Genomic DNA, 16,006 nt, shown 5'->3' on the forward strand with positions numbered 1-16,006 from the left:
TAACTATTAAACTACCTAAAAAGTCATTGTCCAGAAATCCTGAAAAAACTACTAGCCATACACAGACCGTAATTTTGAGCAAAACATAAGAAATTCTATCAATGACACTGCAATACAGCAGTCTTTTATTTTCAGTCTGTCCTGTATTCCTCCAGCCTATGCATGCAAGTTTTGAATGATGAACTCATCTATCATCCTGACATATGGTGGAGCTGAACAATTGCTACCCTGCCGACACTTCTGAGGTCGTTTCACTCGCGCACCACCCAACCTGGTTGTTCAGAAACCCCATCCTTCTGGCACCTGCGCTGCAGACACGAGGCAAATAGAGAGATTAATCACACGATGGATGGGTCCAAGTGATTTATGGGAAACTGTGACAGTCGGGTCATAACATACAGAAATATAATAGGTGATGGCTGGCAGACTAATGGTACAGCAGGAGCATAAATAGGCCATTATTCTGAATCCAATGAGAGGAGACAACACAAAGAAGGCTTCCCTGCTAGTTAGCAAGAGGAACTTAAGGGGAAGACCAGTCCTCCAGCTGGATGATTGGACAGGCTTCTACTTGGAATCCCCTTTCCTCCCCTTTTTCTCTTCTCTGTGGTTTACCTCCTCTAATTGTTATTCTTGATTTTCTCTGAAAGGACATATTCCCACAGTGATAGCAAAAGGGTTTCTTCTGTTGTGAGTTTGTCCACTTTCTCCACAGAGAAACCCAGCAGCTTAATGGCTCCGCTGGGGTAAAGGCAAGAGGCATAAGAAGCTAACCCTCCCGGGGGATCCCACCCACCTGAGTCCCAGCTCTGTGTCATCTGCCATATTACAGATACAATCTGACAAATGGATTCTGGCAAGTGGATTTTACTCACATGATGCAGTAGAACCGAACGATTCTAATGGTGCTCCCCACTCTCCGTCTCCCTGTGTCTCCTAGGATGCCGCTTATCATTGAAAAGAAGTCACAGGAGGAAATGCCAACTTAACTTGAGGAGCCTGCACACTGCGGTACATCTTCTATCTACAGTGACAAGGGATTTGCTCCCGCAGAAGGGGGGCTGGCACGTCTCCGTAACTATTAAGCAGGTTGTTGTGTGACGCCGGGGTGGTTTTGCTCCACTACAAGTTTTTAGTTATATGCTGCTCTTAGTCCAGCATCTTATTACAGGCCTTGGAGAAAGACCTCAAAGCCTGCAAGCAGCAGGATCAGGCAGAGCATGTGAGCATGGGAAATACGCTCATGAAATGACAGAACTTTTTACTCCGGGCAGGAAAGACAAATCTGCAGATGCCGAACAGCTGTGAGAGATCAGGAACTGCAGCCTGGGAAATAAGCACTCATGAAATGTAGTATACAGTTCGCGTTGCTGATTTTTACATCTCGGTCCTGGCGATTTTGTAAATCTTTAAGCTAAGGCAAAGTGGAATTGCTGTTTAATCCCCCTTGCGTTTCTATTTGAACATGTGTAAAACTAATGTGGATGCACCATACAGTCTTCCATTACCGTGGTAGATTAGATGTAATTCTGGGGAAATTAGAGAGGGGAAAGGAGTTTGTCATTTCAACAGTGCAAGCAGACAGAACCGAAAGTACACGCATTATCCCTTTAAAAGCATACAGTATCTGAGATGGTCTGAGTCACACAAGCCGGAAATCGGCCTCATTGAGAAATGGGGATTGAGTCTCAGATAAACCTGAACCGGTCGTTTCAACGAACTGGTTCAGATGTCAGGACAAGTTATGATGCAGTTCGTCACTTGTTATAGCCTTCTCATGCTGTTGCTTTTGAAAAACCAAATATTTTGTACACTCACCTCACAAGTGCTGATTTCTTTTTCAGCTTGCTTGTTGTTGCTTGTCGCAAATAGAATGGAGGAAACACAACACTACTTCCCTATAAAATACTGTATTCGATCAAAAACATCTGCTACACTGCATCCTGAACGATGCTGATCAGTTTTAACTTTGTTTCACATGTAGTAAAACAGTTTTGATAGAAAAAAAGTCTCCAAATGCTCATATGACATATTTATGATTCTCATAAATATCAAAATATAATAACAAAAGCATCTATCTTCTGCCCATGTGGATTCAACAACATATGGAATTTAATACTTTGAGAATTTTAAATACAGCTGAAAACCTTCCCTAGCCCTGCATAGACCTAGATGTACAGACTTTTTCCAAACACACACATATATAATGTTTTAGGTTTCATGATACTGAGATATTGACACATTGCGTGTCTAATAATCACCTTAGTTGAGTGTTCATGGACAGCAGACATTTCTCAGCTCAGATATGACTCCGATTTAAGATTCTCTACCAGGAAAATGAACAATAACCGCTGTAGTCAGAGTTGAGATAATGAAAAATGCATGTGTTTGGCAGGAATATGACGCATCAAAATTGATGTGAACAAACTACTTCCAACATACGGTGTCTGACATGTATTATTAGACATGCGTTTTCAAACAAACATTGTGCATATTATCCTATAATATGTGATCATCAGTCCAAAACCCAAAATATCACTGATAAGATGACTATTTTTCCTCAGCTGAAATGATTGTATTATTTTTTGAAATACAAACACAGTAACCTTCAGGAGTCAGCCCTCAGCTGACCAGACAAGTGTACTCATGGTTGCTACGTTTTGGGGAAATAAACCTTGGTATTTATAGTACTGGTTGTCAGAAATTAGATGAAAGAAGTTTAAGAAAGTAAAAGGATTGTTTCTTCAAGTTCATTTCCCTTTAAAGTAGAAAATATAAGAGCACATTGTGATGTAAAGTTGCGTGCACAGTCCCAATGTGTCATGCTTCAATCACCCATCAAGATTTCACTGAGAAATTACTATGTCTAATTTATTTGAATCTTGTTATAGAAGTCATCTCTGAAAAAGACCATTTTACAGACATAAGGTCAGTTACCTCTGAGCTATGATATATTGCATGTAATAGTCCCAGGCTGTCACGACTGATATAACTCATTTTAAAGTCAACAGTTGATCCCTTATGCACTCCTGCATTATAGACAGATTTTATCTCACAGACTGACTATACCAAAGTGAGTTTTTGGACTCTTGAATTTGGCTCGGAGAGACCTGGCAATCACAATAACATCTGAAATTACCGCCGGTCTTGGTTCCCAGAAAAGCAGTTGGGAAACATTGTTTTCCAGAGCAGTCGAGAACCCCCCCTACTCGCCTTTTTTTCAGACGGTACCACCTCAATACCTTTTGGCAGGTTTCAGGACATCTGGTCAGTTCACTGCAGACGCTCACACTGCGGGCTGGGTTGCATCCTTTCTCTCACTGGGAGGTCCGACAGTCACCGGCTCCTTGGTTCTCAAGTATAAAGATGCATAATTAGTTGTATGGAAGTGATTTGTTACCTTGTCTTTTGATTTGGCAAAATGGCTCCATTTTACCTAAATATATCACATTTGTCTATAGTATCGTTATCAAAGGGTTTATACCTGAGCAATTCTTTGAAGCATTGTCCATGTTTTTCCATTGACGAGAAAGTGGAGGGTTTAAATCTAAAATCATTTCAAAAGGCATTTAACAATCTAGATATATACAATACATAAGAATATATTGAGAAAAGGGAAATTATGCTGACAAAATGTCAACGGATGTTGGATCGAGCCAGGTAACATAATTTTAGCTCTCTTCGGTAAATAGAAATAATGGGTGCATTTTGATTACAAATCTATCCGGTAATAAAATTTAAGCTCTAAATGTAGTTGCTAACTAGGAGGTACCATTTTGCCTCACGGGAAAAACGGAAAAAATTGTAAAGCTTGATTTTCAAATAACTATGGCTTTCACGCTTCTAGCCTGCAACAAGAGTGGTACATTTACTCAAATATGACTTGTCTCTTTGTTTTATTCATCTTTTGATTTTGCTTGAATTCAAAAAAACCCAAAATGAATTATTACTTGTTGCTTTTCTTGCTGCTGCATTATCTTGGTTTACCTATTGAAAAGTTGGGGTGTCAAGTTTGATAACCTATGTTTTTGCTAAAATGGGGAAAAGTTTTGTCATTTCTATTATTTATTTCTTCTTGTAATGTGGAAATCTAGATGCTAGTGAACTCATGTGAAATAGTAATAGCACATTATCTCATTTGCACATATCTGCCTGAGGTATTTATAAATACCAAGATAAAATTTTAACCCCATGACTTAATGAATGTGAGTGTTGAAATTCGTATACTTCACGCATCACCTGGGTAATCTTAAATCTCAAATTTAGAGCTGAAGCTTTTGAAGGTGGGCTGAAGGGAGTGAAGTATTTATGAAGCAGCTGCAGTTAAATATCAACTTTGTGTCTCAACTCAAAATGTATCTGGTCACGATTGTTTGAAATCTTAAAATCACATGACTGTTTATTTGCCTTTTAAAGCACCGGTGTGTAGTTTTGCTGAGAGAGGAGGATACAGAGAATAAGGTTAGATGAAGAAGGTTGATTTGCTGAGGCGACGCCTGAAGGGAAAAGCCAAAAGGAGAAGAGGAAGGAAGTGTAGTTTTACTGTGCAGCAGTGGCCCCTGCTGATCAGAGTATTCCTTAACTCGTTAATTTTACCAAAAAGAGGTTTTCAACATGTTTACTGTTAAATGTATGAAACTCATACCTGTCATCCATCTCATTTTTGTTTCAACGGGCACTCTTCACATTCCTGAATATCAGTTATACATGTAAATATCCCGAATTTCTTGCAAGCATGCTACTTAACACCCAGTCTTTTTAAGAATAAGAGTAAGAACAACTTTATTTATCCCAGACATTGCTGTGCCAGAGTTTCAAGTAAAACATAACAATAATAAATAATAGTAGGAAATTGTATAAACAGTAAAAAAAAGGAGGGAGAATAAGAAATACAAATAAAACTATAAAGTGTCAAAGTCAAGGCTATAAAGTGTTTTAAGGTCTTAAGTTCAAAGAATTGAAGATTCCCTGCGGCTGAAGGAAGAGAAATTAAAAAGTCTGATAGCCTCAGGTAGGAAAGACCTCCTGTGGTGTTCAGTGGAGCTCCTCGGTGGTATCAATCTACGACAAATGCAAATCTAGAAGACACGTATGCCATACAAAGCTTTGAGGTTAAATTTAAGAGTGCCATACTTCGGTTACTGTAATAGGTGGGAAATTACTCCAGTTTTTTTCAGTCCTGTCTGACTTAACAGTTTGTCTTAATCTATTATGTCTATTCTGAAACTTGCAGTTCCTTCTAGAAGCAAAATTACTCTCAATCAATCCTTGTTTCACAGAGGCAGACTGGCCAGAGAAGTGTAATAAACCCAGATGAGTTTTCAGCACAGAAACTGTTATTAGGACCTTCGAGGTAGAATTAAAAGCACCACCATCAAAACTAAATTGAAACAGTTGGCAAGGGTGTGTAAGAGATTCTTCAACAGAAAGTGGATCCTAACAGCGATGTAAAAGTGGTGTCTCTCCACCACCTCTATTAACAATGGTCATAAAATTACTTTTGTATCCTCCGAGTCATTTTCCAGCAAATGACTGCCTCATCATTTCTTCAACAAAGAAGTCATTGCACTTGCAGGAAAACACAGTTTGCCTTGCTTACCTATTTAATGGCACTGATATAATTGGAAATGAAATTGCTTAAATATCTTTTAGTGGAAATAAGTCTAGGGAAGAGCGTCAGCCTTGCAGATTCAACCTTTTAATGATCCATCTCATTTTGTACTTCTTCTGATGAGCTTAAAGGCACATCCTTCTGCCTAGATATCTGGAAAACAGGCCAAATATTGAAGTGCACATTTACACATTTGTGTTCAAACTAAACTATACTCTGTACATCCTCTCAAATGACAAACAGACAAATGTCTGGTTTCCTGCAGTCAGTTGGTGGTTCTCGGGTCAACCAGAGGGTGGCACTCTGGTTGCAGCTGTAAAATGGCAATGAACAGGACAACTTGTCATTTGCAAGTGCATAAAAATAACATTACACTGATAGAACTGCACAAGTCTTTTTTTGTTTTGTCCCCCCCCCCCCCAATTAACACACACACACACACGGTTAATCTTGGAGAAAAAAAAATTACAATGGTGGTTAATTTTAAACAGGATAGGAAGTTTGGACCATAAGGCAGATTTTTACCAGCTTTAGGAAAGTTGTACCAACGTGTTTCCCTACTACTGTTTAAACATTTGTTTGATCACACCACACCTGCATGAACAAGACATAACATGAAATATTAAAGTTCCACTTTTTGAACATCGAGCATAGAGGGATAAGATTGTCCCAGTGAATAAAAAAAATAGAATAAAAAAAAAAAGTCAAGAAATGGAAGAGTTGTCACGATAATGCTCTTGTGCTTGATTCAATGAGAGGACTAAGTGTTGCAATCTCTGGTGTTTGCATTGCTTCTAATGGGGAGGTCTTGAGATATGGTTGTCATGCAGAACGGACCCAGGTGGGAGACCTGGGAGAAACTCAGCCTGTTGAATTCCATTCTCAAGAGATCGCTCCATGTGAGTGTCCTCTTTTCAACACTCTACCTTTTACCACTTCATCCAATGACCCTATTTGGCCTGCGCTATGGCCCTGGAACATCTGGCTGCTTCCTCCTCTCAACATACTTCCTCCATCACAACGATTTGACGTTTGTTTGCAGATGCCTGTTCCCAGAGTGATGGCCAAGGCCAAAGCCTCCTCTGTCTTGTTGGACGCGGCCCACAAGGTCACGATGGAGGAGCACAGATTTGGCCTGTATCTGGGGTCCCCTTCCTCCCTGTTGCTAAGGTAGGAGCAACACCCCTGACTACGGGATCCCGGGAGTCCATGGGTGACATGTCCAGCGTCACCTTCGTGCATTTGAAATCCTGAAATGAAACACTTGTCATGATAATGCTCATGAGCTTGAGAACGAGCTTTGTGTGAAAATATAACCTCAGCTAATAAAGTAAATGTTAATTAACATAGTTAACCGAGTCAGGTTTAGAGAGAAACTTGCTGTGTGAGTGCCCGATTTTGTTTACATTAATTTATTTTGTTCTAGTCACCCAAAATATGCAATAAATAATGCTGTTATTTCTCTAAATAGTGATCGTAAATACTGTGGTCTGGGTTCAATATTGGGTTTGGGTTGCAGTTCTTCATTTCAGATTATTAATGGAAGTTGTAGCCCTTCAAGAAGCTACATACACATTAGGCAAGTTGTATTTTTGAGGATTGATTTTGTTATTGTACAACTACAGTGCTCTTAGTCAATCCAAAATGTTAAACCCTCAAAAATTGAATGTTCAAGTAGTAAAAGTGAAGTTTTGGCTTTCTTAAGAGAATATCTATGTACATCATCATTAGGCAACTGTTAGTTTTCAGAATTATTATGAAACTGAATGAAAAGCAAAGATTTCCCCATCGCACTTCTTTATTTTCACCTGTTAAAGTGAGAACAAACAAACTTAAGTGTGCAAATAAACAATTGCAAAAATAAGAAAAATAAATAAAACCACCACACACACACCTCAGTGACCAATATTGCCACCCCTTCTTTTCAAGAACAGTAACAAGCATTCCATTCAGAGTTCATTTCTTGATCTGTTTAGAATCAATTTTTTGTGCAGCCTCAACCACTGCTGCTTCCCAGACACTGTTAAGAGAGATGTACGGTTTACCTTCACTGTAAATTTCCTGCTTAAGAAGGGCCCAGAAGTTCTTGATAGTCTTCTTGAAAGATATAGACTTTTTCCTGTACCACTACTTGAAGAAAGTGTCTTCTAAAAGTTGGCAGTAGGTCTGAGAGTTGATTTTGAGTCAATTTTCAACCAGCTCATCTTTAATAATACTTGCCCACACCAGTACCCCCACCTCCACCTTGCTGCCATCGGAGTTGAAGTGTGTCCATTACTGATCCAACCACGGGCCCATCCATCTGGTCCGTCAAGAGTGATTCTCGTCTCATCAATCCACAAAACCTTTGAAAAATCGGTCTTCAGATATTTCTTGGCCCATTCTTGACGTTTCAACTTATGCGTCTTGTTCAGAGGTGGTTGGGTTTCAGCCTATCTTAACTTGGCCATGTCTCTGAGAACTGAACACAGCGTACTTCTTGGCACTCCAAGTAGATTGCAGTTGTGGAACATGGCAGCACTGGAGGATAATGTGTTCCCGGTAGCTTCATGTTTGATTCTTCTCAAATTTTTGCCAGTTGATTTGCATCTTTTCTTCTCAACACATTACTTGCGACCCTGTTGACTATTTGCAACAAAACATTTGATGGTTCTGTGATCGCACCCCAATATCTTATAGTTCAAGAGTGCTGCATCCCTCTGAACGACTTTATGCAATTTTTGAATTTTCAGTCAGTAAAATCTCTTTTTTTGGCCCATTTTTCCTGAGAAGACTCTGCACACCTTGATATGGGGTGTTGATCATTGATCTTCTTAGGCCACACTGTCCCTCATTACACAAATACACAAATACACATCGCCTGATATGCATTGACTCCAATAAGCATTCAAGTTCATACAGCTTGAAATTAGAAATTATGGATAAAATGATGATATGTTCAGAGAAATCACTTGCCCAATAATTGTGCACACAGTGTATACAAAATATAAGTGAATCAAAACAAAAATCTACTACCATTAGATATTAGTTTTAAAAGGAATATTTGGGGCTATATCCTCACAAGGGACAGGTCTCTGCAAGCATGGATTGGTTGTACAGTATATAAATCGAACGTCACAGGGGAAGTAAACACTGTGACTTGTCAACTGCAATAGCAGGAGTATTGGCCGTATCAGAACCAGTGGTGTAAAGGAACAGTCTGGGCAATGGACAGGATTACAAGAAACAAGCAAGAATATCCGTGCAAATCGTCCAAACATGAAGCGTTCACAGAACTGACGATGTCACTTAGAGAACATAACATTAGCGTCCATCAACTAACTGATATTATGAGCCTTTAATCAGTGGTTGTATGGTGACAATATGCTGTGTCATAGATGGGTATAAAAAAAGCAAAATAGTGCAACAGTTGCTCCTTTGACCAGACTCTGACAGCTTCTGTGTTTTGCTGTGACAGAAAAGGATGTCACGTCTCAGGTTTATTTGTTCTCATTCTGCATTGTGCCTTCCTGTCTTTACCAAAACAACTCTATTAAGGGACACTCATGACTCCCCTCATCCACTGGGACTAATCAAAAATGCATATTGCTGTTAGCACATCATCTTGTCTGCTCCTCTCAGGAAAACACAGACATTGACAATGACTGAGATACAGTAATTGCACAGCTAATAGCTGGGATCTGCCATGTTAATAACCTGTCTAAATTTCACTGAGTGTCAAATTAAGACTGTGCAAATAGTTTACTTTTCAGGAAAGAGATCTTGTTTAAGATTGGATTAAAATACTCGGTATGACACCCAAGGCAAGATCATATTCGGCATTATCTGGATGATGAACAGCATCAGAGACGACATACAAGTGAAAGGATTTATTGATTAAAAATGTCATCAGAAAAAAGTTGGGCCTTATATGGTGCAAAGCTTGGCATGACCCATTACGTCTTGTGCTCAGCTTTGTGTCTCCAGCTCCACACCCTGGACTCCCACCACCAGGTTAGTCCAGAATAATGGCAGCATCCCTGACTGTTTTTGATGGAAGTGTGGAAAAAAAAAACCAGCCACTGGCATTGAGGGTTTTGTGGACAGTTTCCCACTCCCTTTATAGATCTCCAAGTCAATAGCCTTTTCAACCTTGAATTCCCACTGTCAATGTGGCTTTGTTGCACTTGAGTTCAATGAGTTTGACTAGGAGAACTGACCCTCTTTCCTGATACAATTCGCTGTTAGATCATCCTTAATGGGCTGTAGAGGAAATAGCCACCTGGCTCAAAGCTGAATGGGATAATTAAATTGCTTGTGGAGTAAAAAAAAAACACACCTATGTTGACTACTATGTTGACTGGGCTCATAAAGTAGTACAGATTAAGGAGAGCATGGTGTTGATGTTACAATATATCAATTAAAAAAACATCCACAGTTAAGACCCGGGTCACTTTTTACTGTATGTTACAATAAGTTTTAAGTAACAATTGTCTTTCTGATGATGCTCATTTGACTGCTAGCTTTAGGAAAAAAATTATTCACTTGGATAAGATGTGAAGACAGAGATCCATTGAAAGAGGCAGGGAAACATTTTTCTCTGTCATGATTGTACAAGGTCTGCAAACATGTGTCACCAGTCTGACAATCGGAGTGGAGAATTTCATTTCAAATAAAAAATTTAGTGCTGCTTAAATGATTTAATTCAGTGATACTATGTTTCAAAAAAAGATGATACTGACATTATGCAGTAATTGATTATCTGATCCTGCCATGATAGGATATTTCTCTCACCCAAAGTTAATCCTTATCTTCAATCCACTGACCTAAACTCAAACTGCAACTCAGACCGTAACACCTATTACACTGAACTAATGGGACATGGAGGCACAATTGTGATGGTGGGAAGCGATCCCTGAGGGAAAAGAACCATTATGCTCTGGCGAGGGAATGTCAATGAGATATCACTGAAAAGGCACGGGTCTGAGCATCTATCCCTGCCTTTCCAAACAGCTTTAATATCTATGGCTTTACTATGACAATACGATAATGAAGTGCACTAATGAGGCTTCGTCTAGATGAATGGTTCTCTAATTTTGGACAGATATTAAACTTGGGATAGACAAAGGGAATTCCCAGTTATTTATATTTCCCCTTTAGATTTTCCAATCTCTAATGTGTCCTAGCAGTGGTTATGCCATCAATATTACCTGATAAAATCATGTTTAAAACCATTTGCTGAGCTCAAAAAACAAGCACTTTATATATGTTTCACACTTCATCAATATACATCTAAATATAAGCAGAAAGTTGGGGCTTCCTCTTGTTTTCATACACTTATTTACACATATATTGCATTCCTATGGTCACAAGCTGTGGTCAGGACCAGCAAACAATGGGATAACAGTGGAAACCTGATTATCCTCATGGGGACTTGTGGTGTGCGCAAGTAGAGACACCTGCAGCAGTTATAAGTGACAACCTTATACGTCTCTTTTTTAATTTATCAACTAGGAAGTTGAATCGGAAAGTCTCACGTTCCAAGGACAACATGAACCTCATGCTACTTGTTTATTGTGGTGTTCCTGTTTTTTAAAGTAAAGTAACTAAATTTTGGATGGTATTTTCGGGAAGATCTAGATATAAAAATTCAGAGTCAAACAGACTGTGAACTAATATGGATGTGGACATTCCACCACAATGTTTTGGTCACTTGTGGTATATGATTTTTTATGATGAGTGTTGTTAGGAGGGAGGGAGTAAAAAAGCAACATAGGGAGATGTAACGTTATTAAATGCCCAAGGCCGCAAATCTCTGCCAATCAAGTTCGAGTTTCACTATAGTTTAAGTATAACTTCAGGAGCAGAGGCTCTCCTCTTTACAAAACTTTGATGTATGCAAGGTGGCAAAAACAAATAAATAAAAATCTCCCACCATCACAGAAGTCATGGTTCTTATTCAAGGAACTGACACTGAGACACTCAAGTGGACAACCTGTGGCCTGGAGAGGAGTGGGTGCTCTGAAGCAGGTGGCCAGCTAAAACCGGGCTGGTAGGAGACCCAAGACACAACTTCTGGGAGAGCGACGCCTTGAGCACTGACTGGAGGCAGCTCACAAAGAAGACCATCGCTCAGAAAAGGTTACTGGGAGATCACTAGAAGAAAGGGCTGACTGGTAGAAGGATGGATGATTTCAAGAGGACACCCATATTAAAGGGCAACACCTTAAACATGACAACAGATGTCAAATTTATACGTACCATGAACATTAAAAACTGAACATCCTTGACTAATATAATTTTCCCTTTGGGCCGCTTTACTGACACCCAGAGTATTATTATGATAGTCCATCAGAGACAACCATTAACATTATTCCATGGATCTTCATAGTTTAAGTAATTTCACTTAGATTCACCTATTTGATTTTTATGACATCAAGTAAAAGCAATAGAGTTAGTATTTCAATATGTACAACACACCCAATTCAGCATTTTTTTAAGTAAAGGTAAATGCAAATATTAAAGAGTGTAGTATACAGCCCAGAATACACACAACGCACAAACTCTACAGTCCACGTAGTTATTAGTGACCAAAAGTGCACTGAGGTAGAAGCATGATGCTTATCGTAGAAGCATGACGCTTATCAAGGTATGCTATCAATTAATGAACCAAACGCTTGTGTTCAAGTTTCAGCTGATGAAGCAGCATTAAAAAGTGTAATATCGGTACTTTGACCACATTAACGTGAACATTTTGCAACACAATACATCAGGCATGACTTAACATAAATGAGCCAAAACAGAAAAGCACTTCGCAATACCCATATGTCATTTCATTTACTGATGAGATGTAGGGGGGTTAGTACAACACGATGATCAGTGAAATTGGTGTATTGATTGTCTGTTATCCATAAAGGATCAGGTCAAATGTTAAGTGCTTGCTTGTGTGCAAGTCTCATGTTTGAAACATATATTTGTTTGCATTTTGCTGATGGCGCAGTGCAACACAATACATCATGCTTCCTGCACCACCTGCCAAGAAACATTTAATCATGTATGCCTCATCCAATGCATGGCCACATGCAGGTTTTGACCTTTATTAACATGAATACACAAGCATTTACCATTGAAATGTTAATGTAAAAATAGTCCTAGTGACGGTGTTGCAGTTCAGTATTGAAGGTAATTGCCTGTGAAGTTTCTTGCAGCACATCAGATACTGAATTTGTAGCGTGTACTGTGTTTACAGCACTTAATATCTTCCTCCAACAGTAAGATCAAACAAGCATGAAACATTTCAGTGAGCGAATTGGAGATACTGCTGGTTGTCTATTTTTAAAAACGCAGCCTGGTCATTGTATATTTTATTTATATGCTGACTAACCACCTTATAAGAGAGCAAGCAGTGAATTGTCTCCTGGAGGCAGAACAACTTGCAGTGTGACAGAGTAAGGAATGAACAAATCCTACAGATCCTTCAAGGTTCTGAGACTTGAGAAAGATACATACAGTAGAGCCATTGTTTTGCACTACAGACAACATGGTGTTTGACCTGTGCGGTGTCAACTTCGACTCGATCAAATCAACACCAATAGTCTGACAAAAGAATGTCCTGTACTATAAGTCGAAGGGTCTTACCCTCATCACCCAAACATACCTCTTAGACCATACATTATCTCTGATAAGATTATTCCTTATTGCACATCTTCCTTAATCTCTCTAATTAAAGCCATCCATTACCAGAGTCCTGGTGATTAAAGTTATCAAATATTTACCAGGCTTTCAACATGACCTTTGCAGTCCAACATACCATGTAACCACCGAGCTCACATTATTCGAATGACAACCCCTTCTCTTGCTGAACAGCCTTCTTTCTTTCTCTCTCTCTCTGCCGCACAAGCCAGGTTATCTTTAGTGTGCAATGAATATTTATACATCAGGTGGCTGGGGAGACCGTCACTGATCTCTAAGGTGACTTGCTGGGCCTATGTGGGGGTGCTGCTATGCTGGGGGTAGAATGGGATTAAGTCACATGGGACCTTTTGTCTCCTTTGTATGTCCTCTTGGGCAGATTTGATTTTATGGTTGGATGTCTACAGGCAGCAAGCAAGTAGTTGTTATGAAGAGGCAGCTATTGTAAAAGTAGGGTTTGATTATTCTTTTACAAATGAATTATCATTTCTAAGGCTAAGAATCAGAGGTTGGATTTAAAAATAGACACACAATTTGTCGGAAACAAAGCACCGCTGAACAGGAGCAAAACAATCTCCTGTCACTACAGAAAATAGAGAAAAAAGGACTGTAGAAAGTACCACAAGGTGAAATATTGTTGTTCTAATGAACTGGATAAGCAGTCTTTTAAATCCAGGTCTTTTGAGGCAAAGGTAAGACAGTGTTTATCATGCACAGGGAACCAGTGGCTGGGAATGAGCTAAATGTTAATCATGTTTGAGACTGAAGTAAGGTTTATGACGTCCTAATATTTAGAGAGAGGGTATTAAAGTTGTGATGATGGAGTTTTTCATGATGGCGTCCAAGATATAGCCATGAGAACGTAACGATTTTCCCAGAGATCGACTGACAACGACAGTTTCTCACTCTAAAAGCTTGATCCCACATGCACAATCAGTTCCCATAATGTGGGTTAAGGGTCCAGAGAGTTTTAATTAGCCTTGTGCTGTCAGAGAACAATTTTGCCTTTAGGCTATTCTTTTTTAAATAATACATTAGCAGCTGACAGAGAATAATAACTTAAACTTATACCTCAGACTTATACCTCGAAAGAAAGCAAGCAATGCGCAATCTTCTAATGTAGTTGTTTACAATTTGTATTTCTTAAAAGATACAAAATGGAAAAGCATGTCAACTAAAGTAGGTGATAGAAGAAAACTTTTCTGGATTGCAGCTGCAAAAGACTTGTGAGGGTCCAATAATAAATTAGCTATTTTCAAAAGGCATGGAGAAACTTTCAGAGCATTGGCGTTTCATTGTTGTCACCACAAAGCTGTCCCTGAAGTGAATGTGTGAGATAAGTGCTTTGAAGCACAAACAAACTGAAACAAAAGAACATGAGGTGGAGATTGGTTTAGTAAGTAAGAGAGAGGAGGAAGCACTTCTGGCATCCAAGGGCATCATAAACCCCAGCATGTGTCTGCAACAGAATGCCAACAGGGGCGCAAATTCTCCACACACTAGGAATCGATTTCACACAAAGAGTGGAGGACTTGGAAAGAGGCGTATCACAGAGACACTGAAATACTGCATCTTGACTTATTGGATTTGGAGCCAGAATTTTTTTGTGCAGCCTCTGCAAGCTGGGGGATCCAGTAAAGTGGAAGTTTCCAAAGCCTGCCCAAACCTGTGGCCAGCTGAGGAAAAGAGATTGTTCTGGGGTTTACCTTAGAATAAAAATCATGTCATTATAAGTGCTTGAAAATAACGAGGGGAAAAAAAAAACTTTGTATAGGATGGAATACACTCTAACTTTCTAATCTGCATGGCATTATCCCTTGGAGGGAATCATTTCATACATGTGCTGAAAATGAAAATAGCACTTGTGGCCTGTATTCAAGTGTAGCTTGAGGCTATGGAGCAGTGTGTGAGACTAACATGTGCCAGGTTTGTTTCTTAAATGTACAAGTATATTTTATTATGGAGACCAAATGGAAAAATCACCAAGAGACTAGGGAGGCTGATGAAGCAGGACTGCATTGTAAATACCGGACAACAAGAGGGAATGAATCTCTTTGAATAAACTCCTAGTTATCTATTTTTGTGCTTTATTGACCACGGCTTAGTTATTTATCTTTCATCATACAGAAAGAACTGTGGAAATGCAGGCTTATTTAACAACAAATTCCATAGTGAAGAGAAATAAATGTAGAAAAGATAGCTGATATTAAAGAAAGACAATTTTTGACAGAACTTATCTAGCATTTTATAAACATACACAACATACAGGCATACAGGGCATGCTTCCCTTATAGTCCGTGGCCGGGTTTGGAAAAACACAACAATTAGTCAAGTAACCAGACGAGCTGGTCGACACTGCATGTATCTGCTTGCAGGTGGGAAGTTCCAGGAAACATCAAATCTGTGAAACTCAATTTCCATTTTGTAACTTGTTCAAAAGTGTGTAACTGTCAGAGCTTTGTCATCTCCTTGTCCTGCTTTTATCAATTTTTCAGAAGGATATTTTTTGGGATGTGCTGTTGACGTAAAGAAAGTAATCTAAAGTTAGTAATATCTCATACAGAAGTGACACACTGGTACAGATGTTCAAATCTGATTCAAGACACACTTACAGTCAAGTCAGTATGTTTTCATTAAAATAAAAGGTCAGCCTTGCTTGGCAATAACACACTAAGTTCATATATCCTCCACTGACCTATGTTGTGCAGAAAATATGAGTAATAA

The sequence above is a fragment of the Fistularia commersonii genome, chromosome 1 (genome assembly GCF_037954325.1).
Source record: "Fistularia commersonii isolate RoL2024-O1a breed Wild chromosome 1, RoL_Fcom_v1.0, whole genome shotgun sequence".
Classification (NCBI taxonomy): Eukaryota; Metazoa; Chordata; class Actinopteri; order Syngnathiformes; family Fistulariidae; genus Fistularia; species Fistularia commersonii.